Source organism: Mustela putorius, unplaced genomic scaffold (assembly GCF_011764305.1).
Source record: "Mustela putorius furo isolate JIRA1106 unplaced genomic scaffold, ASM1176430v1.1 tig00004039_pilon_pilon_pilon, whole genome shotgun sequence".
Taxonomy (NCBI): Eukaryota; Metazoa; Chordata; class Mammalia; order Carnivora; family Mustelidae; genus Mustela; species Mustela putorius.
In genome coordinates, this window is record NW_025422174.1 from 3,984,874 (window position 1) to 4,003,981 (window position 19,108).

Sequence of the window (19,108 nt, forward strand, 5' to 3'; positions counted from 1 at the left end):
TGGTTTCCTTCTACAGTAGTGCTTATCCCAAGGCCACCTCTCTACGAGTTTGAGACATGCTATGTGGACCCTCAGTAGATAATGGTTTCTTTGGATATCTGGCTCCTGGATTGACCTGGTTCTCACTTAAGAACTTCAGACTCTAAAAATAAAGAACTTAAAAAAAAAAATACCTAGAGTATTTCATTTCATCCAGTGTCCATTCCAAAAGATGGAGCAAGATTGGCTGGTGGCACTGGTCTGCTGGCTGTCTTGCTGTGAGACAGGATAACTGGAGCAAATAACATGAAGGGACATGAGCTGGGAAGTGGATGATGTTTGTAAGCCTTACCAAGGGTAATCCTTATAAATAATCATATTCCCATTCTATAGATGAGGAAGCTGAGTCCAAGGTATCTTAATCACTTCCCCAGGTCCCACAGGTGACAACTGGGAGGGCTGGAATAGTACCAGATCTGCCTGACACAAAGCCATTCTCTTAATGGCTACACCCACCTGCAGTGACAACACTCCTTTCTGTCTTGACTTGCATAGACGCTGTCTCAGAAAAGTAACAAGGTACCACCCAGAATAGGCAGGATATACTGCCCATCTTTGACCTTTGTGGAAGTTCAGTTGCCCAGACCTACTTTCTGTAGTGTTTATATGGCTGGGAAATGAGTTACTTCCCCTTATCCAGGTATGAAGTGCTGCTGGACCCTGACTGCCTGGTTTAATCCCACCTCCATCCCTTGCTGGGTGGGGGACCTTGGACAAGTCACTTCACCTCTCCATGATCAGTCTCCTACTCTGTAAAATAGATTTTGAAACAGCATCAATAGCAGAGGAGCACTAAATAACACAATCCATGAGATACACTTAGTGTAATGCTTGGCAGATATCGAGTACTCAAAAAATGTTCCTTATTAAGAGTAGTGTCTGCTTATCAGTCTTCCCCTGGCATACATGGCATTCTTCATTTCCAATTAGATTCATACCTTTATTCATTTATTTCCTCACCTCATAAACACTTACAATGACAGTGCTATGAGGGCCTGAGATACACCTAAATCAACCTTTGGGTAAGGGAAGATCCTGATGAAGAGGTGACTTCACAGAAATGAAGAAGTGAGGAGGAGTGTTGTCTGAGGAAAGAACAATGTAGATTATAGCCAGCATGGAGGATGAGCTACAACATATGCTAGGGAACAAGGAGTTCATTTTTAAGACATAAATTCAGGGCACACTGTTCTTAGGATCAGAACAACCCAGTGGTTTTTCCAAGTCCCTCAGGATAACAAAGTAGCTACAATGAATGGTCTACAAGGCCCTACATGATCTGCCTCAACTCATTCCCCCTTTCTTTCCCTCTCTGCTCCAGCAATACTAGCCTTCTTACTGACCCCTGATAACACCCCAGGGCCCTTGCACCTACGGTCTCTTCTAGATGTCCACATGGCTTCCTCCCTCACCTCCTTCAAGTCCAGGTTCATATATCACCACCTCAAAGAGGTATTCCTTGAAGGCCCTCCCCGTCACTCTCTATTCCTGTCTTGCTTTCTCTCCATTATAGTTACTGCCTCTGATACACACCATCCCCAATTAGAATGGAGCTCCATGAGGTCAAGAATTTTGTTTCTGTTCACTGCTATATTCCTAGTGCCAAGAAAGGACATGGCTGGGCACTTGGTAAATGTCTGTTGAATGAATGAATGTAGTCACTCCCAAAATGGCTAAAACAAAAGGGAGGTTGTCAAGAATCAGATCACATGGAGTCCTGTGTACTAAGATAAGGCTACTGAACCTAGGCTTAAATCCTGTGGAGAGCTATGAAGGATATCAGCAGATTCATATTTAAGAATAATCTGTCTGACTGAAATGTAGAATTGAGAATAAGGCGGCCCAGAAAGAGCAGCAAGACCACTTCAGAGACTAAAGCTGTGACCCCCATGAGAATTTATGAAGGCCTACCAAAGACTGACTGGGAGGTTGGAACAAAAGAAACAGAGTAACGATCCTCCAAAGTAAGAACCTATAGGACACAGTGACTGGTTGACAATAGCAAATAACAAGAGAGGATATATGTCTTAAATTACTCCTTGGGGGGGAGGAGTCAAGATGGCGGAGAAGTAGCAGGCTGAGACTACTTCAGCTAGCCGGAGATCAGCTAGATAGCTTATCTAAAGATTGCAAACACCTGCAAATCCATCGGCAGATCAGAGAGAAGAAGAACAGCAATTCTGGAAACAGAAAAACAACCACTTTCTGAAAGGTAGGATCGGCGGAGAAGTGAATCCAAAGCGACGGGAAGCTAGACCCCGGGGGGAGGGGCCGGCTCCCGGCAAGCGGCGGAGCAACGGCGCACAAAATTGGGACTTTTAAAAGTCTGTTCCGCTGAGGGACATCGATCCAGAGGCTAAACCGGGGCGAAGCCCACGCGGGGTCAGCGTGGCCTCAGGTCCCGCAGGGTCACAGAAGGATCGGGGGTGTCTGAGTGTCGCAGAGCTTGCGGGTATTGGAACGGGAAAGCCGGCGACAGAGACAGAGCCAACAGTGAGCTCGCAGCTCGGGGTTACCTTGAACCGGTCGCAGGCTCGGTGAGCTCGGAGCGCGGCCGGAGGTCAGGCAGACGTGAGTAACTGGGCGCTGTTCTCTGAGGGCGCACTGAGGAGTGGGGCCCTGGGCTCTCGGCTCCTCCGGGCCGGAGACCAGGAGGCCGCCATTTGTATTCCCGTCCTCCGGAAGTCTACGGAAAGCGCTCAGGGAACAAAAGCTCCTGAAAGCGAACCCGAGCGGATTACTCACCCTGGCCCCTGGTAAGGGCGGTGCAATTCCGCCTGGGGCAAACACACTTGAGAATCACTACAACAGGCCCCTCCCCCAGAAGATCAACAAGAAATCCAGCCAAGACCAAGTTCACCTAGGAAGGAGTGCGGTTCCAATACCAAGGAGAGCAGCAGAATTCCAGAGGAGGAGAAAGCAAAGCACGGAACTCATGGCTTTCTCCCTGTGATTCTTTAGTCTTGCAGTTAATTTAATTTTTTTTCTTTTTCATTTTTTTTTCTCGCCTTCTGGTAAAAATTTTTTTTAACTTTTACCCTTTTCTTTTTTAACGTTTTTTAACTAGTTTATCTAATATATTTTTTTTTCTTTTTTATGTTTTTCTTTATTCGTTTTCTTTTTTTAATTCTTTTCTTTTCTTTTTTCTTTTTTTTTCTTTCTTCCTTTTTGAACCTCTTTTTATCCCCTTTTTCCCCCCTCACGATTTGGGATCTCTTCTGATTTGGTTAAAGCATATTTTCCTGGGGTAGTTGCCACTCTTTTAGTATTTTACTTGCTCCTTCATAAACTCTTATCTGGACAAAATGACAAGACGGAAAAATTCACCACAAAAAAAAGAACAAGAGGCAGTACCGAAGGCTAGGGACCTAATCAATACAGACATTGGTAATATGTCAGATCTAGAGTTCAGAATGACAATTCTCAAGGTTCTAGCCGGGCTCAAAAAAGGCATGGAAGATATTAGAGAAACCCTCTTGGGAGATATAAAAGCCCTTTCTGGAGAAATAAAAGAACTAAAATCTAACCAAGTTGAAATCAAAAAAGCTATTAATGAGGTGCAATCAAAAATGGAGGCTCTCACTGCTAGGATAAATGAGGCAGAAGAAAGAATTAGTGATATAGAAGACCAAATGACAGAGAATAAAGAAGCTGAGCAAAAGAGAGACAAACAGTTACTGGACCACGAGGGGAGAATTTGAAAGATAAGTGACACCATAAGACGAAACAACATTAGAATAATTGGGATTCCAGAAGAAGAAGAAAGAGAGAGGGGAGCAGAAGGTATACTGGAGAGAATTATTGGGGAGAATTTCCCCAATATGGCAAAGGGAACGAGCATCAAAATTCAGGAGGTTCAGAGAACGCCCCTAAATCAATAAGAATAGTCCCACACCCCGTCACCTAATAGTAAAATTTACAAGTCTCAGTGACAAAGAGAAAATCCTGAAAGCAGCCCGGGAAAAGAAGTCTGTAACATACAATGGTAAAAATATTAGATTGGCAGCTGACTTATCCACAGAGACCTGGCAGGCCAGAAAGAGCTGGCATGATATTCTCAGAGCACTAAACGAGAAAAACATGCAGCCAAGAATACTATATCCAGCTAGGCTGTCATTGAAAATAGAAGGAGAGATTAAAAGCTTCCAGGACAAACAAAAATTGAAAGAATATGCAAACACCAAACCAGCTCTACAGGAAATATTGAAAGGGGTCCCCTAAGCAAAGAGAGCCTAAAAGTGGTAGATCAGAAAGGAACAGAGACCATATACAGTAACAGTCACCTTATAGGAAATACAATGGCACTAAATTCATATCTCTCAATAGTTACCCTGAATGTTAATGGGCTAAATGCCCCTGTCAAAAGACACAGGGTATCAGAATGGATAAAAAAACAAAACCCATCTATATGTTGCCTCCAAGAAACTCGTTTTAAGCCCGAAGACACCTCCAGATTTAAAGTGAGGGGGTGGAAAAGAATTTACCATGCTAATGGACATCAGAAGAAAGCAGGAGTGGCCATCATTTATCAGATCAATTAGACTTTAAGCCAAAGACTATAATAAGAGATGAGGAAGGACACTATATCATACTCAAAGGGTCTGTCCAACAAGAAGATCTAACAATTTTAAATAACTATGCCCCCAACGTGGGAGCAGCCAACTATATAAACCAATTAATAACAAAATCAAAGAAACACATCAACAATAATACAATAATAGTAGGGGACTTTAACACTCCCCTCACTGAAATGGACAGATCATCCAAGCAAAAGATCAGCAAGGAAATAAAGGCCTTAAACAACACACTGGACCAGATGGACATCACAGATATTTTCAGAACATTTCATCCCAAAGCAACAGAATACACATCCTTCTCTAGTGCACATGGAACATTCTCCAGAATAGATCACATCCTCAGTCCTAAATCAGGACTCAACCGGTATCAAAAGATTGGGATCATTCCCTGCATATTTTCAGACCACAATGCTCTGAAACTAGAACTCAACCACAAGAGGAAGTTTGGAAAGAACCCAAATACATGGAGACTAAACAGTATCCTTCTAAAGAATGAATGGGTCAACCGGGAAATTAAGGAAGAATTAAAAAAAATCATGGAAACAAATGATAATGAAAATACAACAGTTCAAAATCTGTGGGACACAGCAAAGGCAGTCCTGAGAGGAAAATATAGAGTGGTACAAGTCTTTCTCAAGAAATAAGAAAGGTCTCTGGTACACAACCTAACCCTACACCTAAAGGAGCTGGAGAAAGAACAAGAAAGAAACCCTAATCCCAGCAGGAGAAGAGAAATAATAAAGATCAGAGCAGAAATCAATGAAATAGAAACCAAAAAAACAATAGAACAAATCAACGAAACCCCTGGCCCGACTTATCAAAAAGAAAAGAGAAAGGACCCAAATAAATAAAATCATGAATGAAAGAGGAGAGATCACAACTAACACCAAAGAAATACAAACTATTATAAGAACATACTATGAGCAACTCTACAGCAACAAATTTGACAATCTGGAAGAAATGGATGCATTCCTAGAAACATATAAACTACCACAGCTGAACCAGGAAGAAATAGAAAGCCAGAACAGACCCATAACCAGTAAGGAGATTGAAACAGTCATTAAAAATCTCCAAACAAACAAAAGCCCAGGGCCAGACGGCTTCCCGGGAGAATTCTACCAAACATTTAAAGAAGAACTAATTCCTATTCTCCTGAAACTGTTCCAAAAAATAGAAATGGAAGGAAAACTTCCAAACTCATTTTATGAGGCCAGCATCACCTGAATCCCAAAACCAGACAAGGACCCCATCAAAAAAGAGAGCTATAGACCAATATCCTTGATGAACACAGATGCGAAAATACTCAACAAAATACTAGCCAATAGGATTCAACAGTACATTAAAAGGATTATTCACCACAACCAAGTGGGATTTATTCCAGGGCTGCAAGGTTGGTTCAACATCCGCAAATCAGTCAGTGTGATACAACACATCAATAAAAGAAAGAACAAGAACCATATGATACTCTCAATAGATGCTGAAAAAGCATTCGACAAAGTGCAGCATCCCTTCCTGATCAAAACTCTTCAAAGTGTAGGGATAGAGGGCACATACCTCAATATCATCCAAGCCATCTATGAAAAACCCACTGCAAATATCATTCTCAATGGAGAAAAACTGAAAGCTTTTCCGCTAAGGTCAGGAACACAGCAGGGATGTCCATTATCACCACTGCTATTCAACATAGTACTAGAAGTCCTAGCCTCAGCAATCAGACAACAAAAGGAAATTAAAGGCATCCAAATCGGCAAAGAAGAAGTCAAATTATCACTCTTCACAGATGATATGATACTATATGTGGAAAACCCAAAAGAGTCCACTCCAAAACTGCTAGAACTTGTACAGGAATTCAGTAAAGTGTCAGGATATAAAATCGATGCACAGAAATCAGTTGCATTTCTCTACACCAACAACAAGACAGAAGAAAGAGAAATTAAGGAGTCAATCCCATTTACAATTGCACCCCAAACCATAAGATACCTAGGAATAAACCTAACCAAAGAGGCACAGAATCTATACTCAGAAAACTATAAAGTACTCATGAAAGAAATTGAGGAAGACACAAAGAAATGGAAAAATGTTCCATGCTCCTGGATTGGAAGAATAAATATTGTGAAAATGTCTATGCTACCTAAAGCAATCTACACATTTAATGCAATTCCTATCAAAGTACCATCCATCTTTTTCAAAGAAATGGAACAAATAATTCTAAAATTTATATGGAACCAGAAAAGGCCTTGAATAGCCAAAGGGATATTGGAAAAGAAAGCCAAAGTTGGTGGCATCACAATTCTGGACTTCAAGCTCTATTACAAAGCTGTCATCATCAAGACAGCATGGTACTGGCACAAAAACAGACACATAGATCAATGGAACAGAATAGAGAGCCCAGAAATAGACCCTCAACTCTATGGTCAACTAATCTTCGACAAAGCAGTAAAGAATATCCAATGGAAAAAAGAGCCTCATCAATAAATGGTGCTGGGAAAATTGGACAGCCACATGCAGAAAAATGAAATTGGACCATTTCCTTACACCACACACGAAAATAGACTCAAAATGGATCAAGGACCTCAATGTGCGAAAGGAATCCATCAAAATCCTTGAGGAGAACACAGGCAGCAACCTCTTCGACCTCAGCCACAGCAACATCTTCCTAGGAACATCGCCTAAGGCAAGGGAAGCAAGGGCAAAAATGAACTATTGGGATTTCATCAAGATCAAAAGCTTTTGCACAACAAAGGAAACAGTTAACAAAATCAAAAGACAACTGACAGAATGGGAGAAGATATTTGCAAACGACATATCAGATAACGAACTAGTGTCCAAAATCTATAAAGAACTTAGCAAACTCAACACCCAAAGAACAAATAATCCAATCAAGAAATGGGCAGAGGACATGAACAGACATTTCTGCAAAGAAGACATCCCGATGGCCAACAGACACATGAAAAAGTGCTCCAAATCACTCGGCATCAGGGAAATACAAATCAAAACCACAATGAGATATCACCTCACACCAGTCAGAATGGCTAAAATCAACAAGTCAGGAAATGACAGATGCTGGCAAGGATGCAGAGAAAGGGGAACCCTCCTACACTGTTGGTGGGAATGCAAGCTGGTGCAACCTCTCTGGAAAACAGCATGGAGGTTCCTCAAAATGTTGAAAATAGAACTGCCCTATGACCCAGCAATTGCACTATTGGGTATTTACCCTAAAGATACAAACGTAGTGATCCAAAGGGGCACGTGCACCCGAATGTTTATAGCAGCAATGTCCACAATAGCCAAACTATGGAAAGAACCTAGATGTCCATCAACAGATGAATGGATCAAGAAGATGTGGTATATATACACAATGGAATACTATGCAGCCATCAAAAGAAATGAAATCTTGCCATTTGCGACAACATGGATGGAACTAGAGCGGATCATGCTTAGCGAAATAAGTCAAGCAGAGAAAGACAACTATCATATGATCTCCCTGATATGAGGAAGTGGTGATGCAGCATGGGGGCTTAAGTGGGTAGAAGAAGAATCAATGAAACAAGATGGAATAGGGAGGGAGACAAACCATAAGTGACTCTTAATCTCACAAAACAAACATAGGGTTGCTGGGGGGAGGGGGTTTGGGAGAAGGGGGTGGGATTATGGACATTGGGGAGGGTATGTGCTTTGGTGAGTGCTGTGAAGTGTGTAAACCTGGTGATTCACAGACCTGTACCCCTGGGGATAAAAATATATGTTTATAAAAATAAAAAATGAAAAAAAAATAAGCACAAAAAAAAACCTGAATAAAGGAAAATTCCTTTTTGTCAGAAAAAAAAAATTACTCCTTGGTTTCCCGTTCTGAACAACTGGACCAATAGCTGTACTATCAAGTTAGGGAATATGAGCGATGGTTTGGGAAGAAAGGATTGAGTTCAGTTTTGTATACATGGAATATTACAAGCCAGTGAAGATGTCCACAAGTATCAAGACAAAGATGTAATGTTCATTGAAGATCTGGGCTAGACCAAAGGGTCTCATCACATAAATGGTAGTTGCAGGGGACCCAGCTGAAATCGTAGGTCATGGACTTTTAATGGAAGCCTTGCTGTGGCATCCTGCAGTTGGGGGTGAAAGATAGTAGGGAGTACTCTCACTGATAGGCATGTAGGCTAGAAAAATATTTTACTCTCTTGCCAGGTGGAAGTTTGAATGAATCATCTCAAGATAATCCCATGTGGTGACTGATCCTGTAGAATAATTAGGGATAGCAATATTGCTCACCTACATGATGGGTGAATTTGGTCTTGTGGGCTAGCCTAGGAACCCAACCACCTCCTGTTGTTTCCCTGGTAAAATGTATATCCCATTTTCAAGCAGAGGGCTGCTGACATTATAAGCTGTGAAACCTTATCATTTCATTTGTACATCATGAATTTGTCCACCTAAAAGACAAATGTTTCTGAAAATGTGAGTCAGGTATGTTTCTGACTCCCAAGAAGGTTGTTGGTGCTGAGGAGCGCAGGTCACCTACCAAATTTCAAGGTCTGAGAGAGATGGAATCCTGGAGGGGAAGAGTGTGGAGAAAAGAGGAGAAATCCCAAGATATCATAACAGAACTTGGGGGAAACAAACATCTGATAATGCACTATAATACTTGGCAAATATGTTACACACTGTCCATGGAATTCAGAGGGCAGGAATTTCGATTAAATGACTGGCTATACCAGTCAGGATTCTTTGAGCTGCAGTTAACAGACATTCAAACTAACTTAAGTAAAAATAAAAATAATAATAAATTCATTAATCAATTCTTTAAAATTTTAAGGAGGGAGTGCTATTGGCTCAAATGTGTGTAAAGTCAAGGGGTAGCAGCTAAAGCTTCAGGCGCAACTAGCTCCAGGGGCTCAGGTGATGGCTATCTGATGCAGTTTCATTTCCTCCCACCTTGTGACTCTGCTTTCCTGTATGCTAGCAGCTTTATCAAGCAAGTTGACCCTTCATCAAAGCAAGATGGTTGATACTACTTTCGGATATGAGTTTTATCCTCCCAACAACCGTAATGGAAAGAGGATGCTCTTTTTCAATTACTCCAACAAAAGGAGTGATCACAACTGATTGGATGAGCGTGGGTCACGTGTCATCCCTAAACTAACAATGACAGCCAGAGTGACTGTAACCCCGATTAGCCACAGCTGGGTCACAGGCTGCCTGGAACTGGCTTTTAGTGTAGGAAAATGGAATGATTCCCCAGGGAAAATAATGCATTCTGTCACCAGGAGGAGGAATAAATGCTGGCAGGGAGCAGAGCAGATGTCTCAGGGGAACCTGGTTGGAAAAACCTTCCTTAGGGCCTTCTTTTCCTCAGAAGCGGATACAAGAAAATTTACAGCCCTGGTGAGCTGGAGAGGTGAAAAAGATTGCTCATCAAATGTAGAGAGGATGAATGTTGACTGAGGACGTATCTCACACCTGTGAATGCATCAGCTGAGACCTCTCTGTTCCACCTACCTTCTGCTACAGCTCCCAACAAGCAGATTTTAATACACAGCCTTCCCCAGCGTCCGGGGTCATCTGATCTCAGCTACTATTCAGCAGAATGACTGAGGAAGAGAAAAGGAAATTAAGTTCAGCAATTCTTGAGACCACGGTGAGGACAGAAGTACTTCTGAACCCTTTGGGGTTGCTTCTACATAGACTCTGCCCTACACCCCCCCCCTTTTGCAGCGTTTCATAATGGGTGTGGCTGTAGAGAATGACCCTTGGGTCACATTTCTAAGAGGAGAGAAACTATTATTCTACTGCAGGGAGGCTGAATGACAGGATTTGCCAGATCCCCTTTTACATATGTCAGGGAAAAGGGTGATGTGTTGGAGGAAAAAAAGGTCTGGGGTGGACACAGCTCAGACACCAGCCAGGGAACCAGTACCAGCAAGGTGGTTGAATAAAGCAAGTACTGGAGCAGCAGTCCAACTGGAGCTGCATAGGTCACAGGACAGGTGCAAGATGAGAGAGATAAAGTCCTAACTAATGACTAGGATATCAACAGAAGGTAAATTGGAAGCCTAAATCCACTGCATACAGCAACAGGGGCCCCAGGGTCCACAGTCCAGTTGCTTTAACAGCAGACCTACGGGGCAGGGAAAGTGTGAGAGCCATTTTCTAGAGATAATTCAAGTTCAAAGACAACAGGAATTAAAAGAGGAGAGAAAGCACAATAAAAGCCAAGTAGGTACACAGTTGGTCTGAAGGATTCATTTAGATAAAACATGGGACTCTGGAGTAGGTCCAAGGTTGTGATGCTTGGACATTGCTCTATAAATCTTAAAGAAGTAGTCTTCCAAGTTCAACATTTGGTATCAACCAATAATATGTTCAAAAACCTGAAGTCCTGCTCTTCTGGGCCACCTTTAGCCTGATGTTGAAATAGTGTTTTCTGATGAATTCTTTATTAAACTTGTTTCTTGACTTATGACCTGTCAACAAAGTGAGTTGTTGCTCCTAAAATATGGATCCAGCTTTTCTAAGGCTCACACCTTGGCTGGACACTCCTTTAGGAAAGGTTTCTCTTTTGATGGATATTTTTGTGCCAACATAGATCTTCAGGTCTTTCAGTCTGTGTTCTTGTCATCCTGGAAGCATTTATGCCTTACTTTGTCCTTTCATTATAATCAGCTGCCCTTAGCTTGCTGCTCCCTGCAAGGGCTCTGCCTCAATCACATATGCATTAGAACAATTGCCCTTTTAGCTGTGGATCAAGTTATCTTTGGGGTGCCCTATGTAAATGAGAACACTTCAAAATGCTAATTCATAACGAGCCCAAAGTTGACTGACAGAGTAATAATAATACTACTGTGAGTGGACTGTTGAGAAGGCCAAACGGATGGACCAAGAAAGAACATGGCTGGGAAAAAGAAGTGAGCGGACCAGAAGCATGGATGGAAAAGAAAAGGAACAAAGAGAAATACAGGCAGGTAATGACTCCCAGTGGAGGCTGGGGGTGACATTGGCTGGAAGTGAAAGGGAAAAAGGCTAATTATTTTGTTACCGTCATGACAGCTGCATAACAGAAAAGAATATAAGATTTGGAAGTCTCTAGGAGAAAAAAAAAGTGAATCTAATAGAGTAACTGATAGGATTAAGCACTTGAAAAAAAAAGTGTTTATCAGAAAGGCGAATGCAAAAGGGAAAAAAAGGAGTGGGGGGAGCCTGGGTGGCTCAGCTGTTTAAGCATCTGAGTCTTAGCTTCAGCTCAGATCAGGATCTTGGGGTCGTGATCACAGGGTTCTGAGATCAAGCCCCAAGATGAGCCTCAGGTTAGGCTCCCCCGAATGGGGCTTCCCCTTATTGTTGTCGGGCTCCCCGCTCAGTCAGCCTGAGTCTGCTTCAGATTCTCCCCACCCCCTAAGCCTCTCCCCCTGCTCACACTCAAGCTTCTAAAATAAACAAATCTTTTAAAAGAAAAAAGAAGGACAATAAGAAGATTTTTCAATTCCAGAAATATAATCAGAGCATACCTTTTGGCTCTTAATTAGATATTAAGGTAATATCTAAAGTGGATACATCCAGGAATAGGTAAAGGAGCTTATTATTTAGAAAATAGCTGAAAAAGTTAAAAATGGTTGCCTCCAGAGAACAGGAAACGAGGGCGGAGCTGGCGACTGTAGCTTCTCATTGCAAGTCCGTCAGTGCTACTTAATTATTTTTAGTTAGCATGAGACTCGGTGTCAGAAGTTTTCCTGAGCATCTGCCCAGTGCTAAGGATCTTACACAAATTCAAACCTCATTCATTTTTAGTGTATGTGCTGCCGAAGCGAGCACTCAAACCTCATTCAAACCTCACAACAAGAACAAACACTTGTCCGGTGCTTACTCTGAGCTTTACATTTATTAACGAATTCAATCTTGGCAACAATTTTATGAAGTGGTTAATCTTATTTTCCTCCTTCAGCAGAGGAGGAAATTGATGCACAGAGGCCAAGAAACTTGCCTGTGATCACACAGCTGGGGAGTGGTGGCGGCGCCGGGATCTGAGCCCAGGGAACCTAGCCCCTAACCTCTGCATCCTGCGTGCCCTCTAACAGAGCCAAGGCACAGATAACTCAGCTTTGGAGGTGAGGGAACGTGGGGAAGACGAGGCCACTTTTCTGAGATCATGCAGACAGTATGTCATGGGACCTGGTTTGACTATGAGTTAGATTAACCTTAACACCTATGCTTGGTCTCTCTGTGGTGTCGTGCAAACCTGTGTTTAAACAAATGAGCTAATCAGGAACAAGGTTGTTGTTCACCACTGCAATTCAACATAGTGCTGGAAGTTCTAGCCAGTACGAGAAGGTAAAAAAAAGAAAATTTAAAATATATAATCAAATAAGAAATAAAATGGCCTATATGTGCAGATGACATAATGCTCCATACAGAAAATCCCCAAGAATACACACACACACACACACACACACACACATACACACACACACACATCCAACAACTAAAACTAATAAATGAGTTCAGTAAGGTCAGAGGGTACAAGACAAACATACAAAAATCAATTGTATTTCTAGGTACTCTTAATGAACACATGGACACCAAAATTTAAAATATAACACCATTTACAATTCCTCAAAAAAGGAAATAGGTATAAATCCAAATCTAAAAATAGTGTGTATAGAAATTATATGCTGAAAACCATGAAATAAAAGACCTAAATAAACAGAGGGACACATCATGTACATGAATTAGAAGACTCAGTATAAAACAAAGATGTCAGTTCTGCCCCCAAAGTAATGCACAAGTTTGACATAATTCCTCTTTGGTCTTTTGTGTTTTCTGTTTTGCTAAATCTGGCAACATCACCATGGTGCCTGCCCTCATGGGGTTTATAATCTAGCTGAAGGAGAAGACAAAAACTCTTCAAGCAACAAAATAATAAATAAAGGAAAAATGTTTTATAATAAAGAATATAGGAGACCGACTCTAGACAAGGACAGTCAGAGAATGCCTCTCTGGCACAGTGACATGCGGAGACGTGAAGTATGAGGAGTCTATAAAGTCAGGAGTGATCAAAGGAAGAGAACATACAGAGCAAGGGCTCGAATGTGGGGGTTGAGTTTGGGATTTTCCAAAAATTAGAAGAAGGCCAGTGCAGCTGGAACAAAGTGAACAAGACAGAAGAATGACCAAAGGAAGAAGTCCGGAGAGAAAAGTAGGAGTCAAATCTCACCAGACCCTGAAGAGACACAATAAGGTACTTGATGCTTGGGAAACAATTGAGGGGGAATGAAATCACATTTTTGAAAGATCACTCTGCGGAGAATGCTTTGGAGGAGCAAGGATGAAAGCAAAAAGCAAACAAACAAAAACACCAAAAACTGGGTTGGAGACCAGTGTAGGAAATCATCCAGGGAAGAGCACATGGTGGTGGCTTTGGCTAGGGTGATGGCAAGCAAAGGGAAAGGTATGGATGGGTTTTGGAAGTAAAGTCAGCACGACCTACTGATGGACTGAGGGGAAAAAAGGAAGAAAAGGGAAATTGGGGGAATCAATGGCCTGACCAAGGTGAGAGAATAATGCTGTTTGCTGAGATGGTGAGATCACAGGAGACATGAGTAAGCAGAGGAGAGGAGGTGGGAAATCAAGCTTCCAATGCTGGACATATTGAGACTGAAATTGCTGATGGACAACCAAATGAAAATGTTGAGGAAGCTCTCTGCCCAAAGGAAAGGTGTGGGATAAGGGTTGAAAAGGGGCATCTTCAGTACCTAAATCAGTAGTTCTCGACCCTGGCTACTCAATAATCTGCCCACAGAGCTTTTTAAATGTCCTTCTGTCCACACCCTACCACCAGATATATATCTCCCTTTACACCCATCTGATTTGTTACATTAGTATACTTTTATGTATAACGAAAGAAAATTACAAGCACTGAAAAGATATGAGAGACACAACTCCCAGACATCTCTTGTGGGAGCTGGAGTTCTGTTCAATGAATCCAGAAACCAAGGCAATGGCATCTCGAAATCTTTAAAGAATGTTCATGTCCCATAACCCATGAATTTCACTGCTAGGTATAATCCATAGAGAAACCTCTCTTGCTTGTGTACAAAGAAACATATACAAGGATTTTTCCCTTTGGTAACAGGAAAAAAAAAAAAAAGTGCGGTGGACTCTTTAAACGTCTATTATCAGGGAAGGGAGTAAAAATGGTATAATCATACTAAAGAATACTCCAGCAATTAAAATCAACAAACTACATCAATGTATCCTACTGTGAATAGATCTCAAATATACAGAGTTAACTGAAAAAGGCAAATCTGCACCAGGATACATAAAGTATGATGTTACTGACTGAGAGACATGATTTTTAGAAGTGTGGATTCTGGAACTAGTACAGGAAGGAGAGAGGATATATGTGGGACCAGAGCAATCTTTGATTTTTGTTCAAACTCAACATTTTGTTTAAGCTCTCCCCACTTCTTCTGACACCATTCTTACCACTACCTTCCTATTTTTCTCCTCCAATGCCTTCTCTCTCCCTCCCTCTCTCCTAAAATTCCCTCATCTAGGTTCAATGAGTGGGTTTCAGAGAAACTATCAATCCCCTGACATTCTAAGTTTTCCATTTATGAGTATTTTTCCCTGGGGAATGGGTCCATAGCTTTCATCCAATTCTCAGAGAGGTCAGTGTCCCGTAAGCTGAAAATTCAAGAGAAAAAAATTTTCATAGAATATGTGTAGCTCCGATACAGTTTCCTTGGTCTATCTTGCCCTGGGAGTAAGAGTTATTTCTCATCAGAAGGAAAAAAAAATAAAAGAGAGAAAATGTAAAGTGATTTGTTCTGACCCTGTTTCTGCTAGCTCTGTGCCCCGGGAGAAAGTGCCCTGCCTTTGGAAACATAAACATCTCTATCCTTCCCAGCATGCCAGGCCTCCCATCCATCATTCCAGTCAGGCTCTGGGCAGCACTGGCCAGATTCCTTTTCTGCCATTCATGACCCTCTCCATCGGATGTCAGGGTCTGGCTCAGGCCAGCTTGTTGACAACCTATGAAGATTTTTCTAACCCGTCAAACAGCCACTGCGCCATTGGAGCTCTCCAGAGCTGGAGAAACTCCAAGAGACCAGGAAGGGACAACCAGTTTTGTAGAGGATGCTCCCACAGAGCGTCCAAACCCACAGGTCCAGGCATAGCTACAGGGGTTCCGCAAGGCCTAGAGACCCTGGGATCTAAGTGGGCTCCTCTGTAACCCAGCATTGTGGAACCCCATAGTTTATGTACTAAACTCATAAAGGAACAGGGAAAACCAGTGAGATGAGAACAATTGATACACACACCTGGGGACAACAGAGGGGCAGATCTTGGCCCTCAGATCTGCAGATCTTGGCTGGGCCTGCTCACATGTCCGGGTGTCAGCTGGCTGTCGGCAGATCTGAACTGCCTCTAACGGGTGAATGGGCTGGTTTAGCTCTGCGCCAAGTTTCTCTCACTCAGCAGCACACTAGCCTGGGCATGGCAATGAGAAAGGTACAAGAGACACCAAGCGCTGAGCCGATTTGAAGCCTCTGCTTACATCCTATCTGCACATACCCCACTGGCTAAATCAAGTCACAGGGCTGAGCCCAGAGTCAAAGGCAGCGCTGATCACCTTCCTCACAGTTGGCAAGCACTGCAAGCCAGGTGAGAGCCTATATTTAGAGGTCAGGCTCTGCCTTTTACCAGGGATGTCTTTTAAATTCTCTGAGCAAGTAATACACTGCTTTCTCACCTATCTGGTTAATGAAATCTTTTTTTTTTTTTTCTGTTAATGTGGTAATACAGAGTCCACAACGAGTTGGAGAAGTAGGTGCCTTAACACACTGTTGGTGGGATAATACCTTTTTAAAAGACCATTGAGTCATATTTTTCTTGATAGATTGCAAAAAATGACCCGAAATTCTTCTCTTCCCCTTCTGGATGTGACTCCACAACTCCAAACCCCCAAGAATGTGGGCTTGTCATGTGACTTGCTTAGACCAAAGGAATGACAGCAAATGTGACACACGGCTGTTTTAATACCACCTGTATACTGGGAATTGCCAACTCCACTGTGCTTGGAAGCCACTATGTGATGAGCCCAAGCCAGCCAGCTTGCTATGGGATGAGAGGTCATGTGGAGGAAGTTCAAGGTGCCTCAGTGGATTTGTGTGGACAGACACAAGCCCACCTGACATTAGCCACACCTGCCTTAGAACAGAAAAACTACCCAGCAGAGTCTGGCCCCAACTGCCAAATCCCAGAATTCCAGAAGGAGCGGATAAAAGATGTTAACTCATTTCATCATATTCTCCTAAGGGTGCCTTTCAGAAGTAGAGTGACCATGAAGCTTCATTCAACAAATATCTATCCCGCCCCTGTTGTCACGTGTAGGATTGTTCTAAGCTCTGGCGACGTACGAATGGGAAAAAAAAAAAAAAGATGAAAATTGTTCCTACCTCATGAAGCTTGCATTCTAGGGTTAAGACAAATTTTAATTACAACCAAGTACAACATATTGTCTGAGCAAGAGTAATAAGCACTCCTGGGAGCAGTAATAATAATAATAATAATGTATGACACCATAAGCCAGGCACCATTTAAATGAGGGGAGGGGGAACTGAGCAGGAATGCGATATTACAGGAGAAAGCTGGAGAAGTTGACATTTGAATAACAATCTGAAGGAGGGGAGGGAATGAGCCTCCTTGATGTCTAGGGGACAAATCCTCCGGGGAGAGGGAACAGCAAGGGCGAAAGTGGACTTGGAAGCAGGGCTGAGGGTAGGATTCGAGGGGGAACGTGGGGGTGGGCTGTGTAGGCCTGACAGGTGCTATCAGGCCTACAGTTGTGCAAACACCTCTAATACACTTTTAATTTTTTTTAACAAAGTGTGTGAACGTTCCCTACAAAACAATAATTTGAAAGAAGTATATGGAACAAAAACAAATAGCGATTCTGTGCCGCACTCCCAGATTCCAATTTTAGTGGACCCTACCTGCATTTTATCATAACCCTTGGCCGTGCATACTTAGAACTCCGGGGAGCCTGCGGGAGAGTCCTGTCATTTTTGGGCACAGGCTGCCCTCTGCTGTTAGCTACTGGATTGGCATCCACAAGACACCCCTGAAAGGAGCAGGATCACTGTCCCAGTCGGGGGTTGGGGTGGGGGGGAAGAGTTCACAGAAGCTCCTGGCTTCCTGCCAGTAAGCTTCCCTATGTCAGAAAGCCCTTGAAAGACAGGACAGGAGAACACATCTCCCAATCTTTACACATTCCATTTTTCCATCCATATATTTCAGTTCTTAAAGGACTCAAAATTTACCCACGTGTTCACTGAATTCTCTACAAACCCCTGTGAGGGCAAGCTGTGTTTCTTCAGAGGAGAGAATGGAGGTTGGGAGGCTGTGAAACATGCCCTGCATCTCATTAGCCAGCGCATGATAAAACCAGGCTAAAAGTGAGGCCTCCCAACACCCCTCCAGACCAGCTGAAACCCAACACAGGGTGGTGGCTTACTCAAAGTCACAAAGATGAAGCAGATGGGCGCCTGGGTTGAGCATCTGCCTCTTGGTTTCAGCTCAGGTCATGATGTCAGGGTGGGGAGATGGAGCCCCACATCGGACTCCGTGCTCAGCAGGGAAGTGTGCTTAAGATTCTCTCTCATTCTCCCTCAGGCCTACCCCCTCACTCATGCACGCTCTCTCAAATAAGTAAATACATCTTTGAAAAAACCAACCAACCGGGGCGCCTGGGTGGCTCAGTGGGTTAAGCCGCTGCCTTCATCTCAGGTCATGATCTCAGGGTCCTGGGATCGAGTCCCGCATCGGGCTCTCTGCTCAGCAGGGAGCCTGCTTCCCTCTCTCTCTCTCTGCCTGCCTCTCCATCTGCTTGTGATTTCTGTCAAATAAATAAAATCTTTAAAAAAAAAAAAAAAAAGAAAAAACCAACCAACCAACAAACAAATGTGAGGCAGCAAATCCAGGACAAAAAGCCGGGAGTTGTTATCACCACAACCAAGACTCCCCCTCGTGGTCCCTCCTGCCCTGCTCTGCGACCCCATCTGTTTCTCTCCCAGCCTCTACCTCCAGTCAGGAATCAGCTATGGATAGCCGAGGGATGGATGGTGGACTCGAGGCCAGGGATGACACCAAGGAAACAGGGAACAGATAAACATGAGCCATCTTCGTGGATGCCAGACGGGACAGATGAAAGTGAGTGGGCTCACCAATACTGAGGAACTGTGTTAAGCCCTCGTGGAACCCAGACACCAATGGGAGAAAGAAAATGAGGAACTGACTGAGAATAATTGGAACTGACTGAGAAGAGCTGGAATTAAAAGAATTTCGTTCAAATTGACTAAGATTACATTCCCACCTTCCGTACTGTGGGACTCAGAATAGAAACCAAGCTGGGGTATCAAAATCGAAGGAGGTGACGTGTTTGCACACTGGAGGGTTGTAGCCTGAGAAATGTGTGCCCACTAAAGACAAGAGAA